The sequence below is a fragment of the Brassica oleracea genome, chromosome C5 (assembly GCF_000695525.1).
Source record: "Brassica oleracea var. oleracea cultivar TO1000 chromosome C5, BOL, whole genome shotgun sequence".
NCBI lineage: Eukaryota > Viridiplantae > Streptophyta > Magnoliopsida > Brassicales > Brassicaceae > Brassica > Brassica oleracea.
The window spans coordinates 46,186,230-46,187,900 of record NC_027752.1 but is presented as its reverse complement, the minus strand read 5'-3'; positions in this window follow the sequence as shown (position 1 = coordinate 46,187,900).

The following is a 1,671-nucleotide window of genomic DNA, read 5'->3' as shown; positions in this document are numbered from 1 at the left end:
AAAATCTATATGTTAACCTTTACGAAAATATAGAGTTTTTGGTAAATGTTTTATATAATGAAGCCTATAATCTTTAATGTTGTTTTAAAATTTCTAACCACATTCTACAGTTTTATTAATGTATTTTAAGATTCTTTTAATGGTATAGGGGAATCGTTATAATTTTTTAATCAATTAATTTAGTAAAATTTCATTATACTCCCAAAATCGATGGAATAACCACTATAACATCACTATTTACTTGAAAAACGGAGACAACACAGCCTCCAAACCTCTTGGAACATCATCATACGTTAGTGGAGGATGCAACTATGCATTAAAAAAATATTGTCGTATTTTTTGAAATTTTATCAAAATCTATGTGTTAACCCCTACGAAAATATTGAGTTTTTGGTAAATGTTTTATATAATGAAGCCTATAATCTTTAATGTTCTTTTAAAATTTATAACCACATTCTACATTTTTATTAATGTATTTTAAGATTATTTTCATGGTATAAGGGAATCGTTATAATTTTTTAATCAATTAATTTAGTGAACCTTCATTATACTCCCAAAATCGATGGAATAACCACTATAAAATCACTACTTGCTTGAAAAACGGAGACAACAAAGGCTCCAAACCTCTTTTAACGTCAACATACTTTAGTGGAGGATGAAACTATGAAATAAAACAATATTGTCTTATTTTTGAAAATTTCTCAAAATCTATGTGTTAACTAACCCTTACGAAAATATTGAGTTTTTGATAAATGTTTTATATACTAAGCCTATAATCTTTAGTGTTGTTTTATAATTTCTAACCACATTTTACATTTTTATTAATGTATTTTAACTTTTTTCATGTTATAAGGGAATTGTTATAATTTATTTATCAATTAATTTAGTAAACCTTCATAATAGTCCCTAAGTCGATGGAATAACTACTATAAAATCACTATTTGCTTGAAAAACGGAGACAACAAAGCCTCCAAAACCTCTTTGAACATCATCATACGCTAGTGGAGGATGCAACTATAAATTAAAACAATATTGTCATATTTTTTGAAGTTTTATCAAAGTCTATGTGTAACCTCTACAAAAATATTGAGTTTTTGGTAAATGTTTTATATATTAAGCCTATAATCTTTAGTGTTGTTTTAAAATTTCTAACCACATTATACATTTGTAATAATGTATTTAAAGCTCTTTTTCATGGTATAAGGGAATTGTTAAAATTTTTTTATCAATTAATTTTATTAAACTTCATAATACTCTCTAAATCGATGGAATAACCACTATAAAATCACTATTTGCTTGAAAAACGGAGACAACAAAGGCTCCAAACCTCCTTGAACATCATTATACGTTAGTGGAGGATGCAACTATGCATTAAAACAATATTGTTGTATTTTTTGAAATTTTATCAAAATCTATGTGTTAACCCATACGAAAATATTGAGTTTTTGGTAAATGTTTTATATAATGAAGCCTATAATATTTAGTGTTGTTTTAAAATTTCTAACCACATTCTTCATTTCTATTAATGTATTTTAAGATTTTTTTTCATGGTATAAGGGAATCTTTTTATTTTTGTTATCAATTAATTAAGTAAAACTTCATAATACTCCCTAAATCAATGGAATAACCACTATAAAATCACTATTTGCTTGAAAAACGGAGACAACAAAG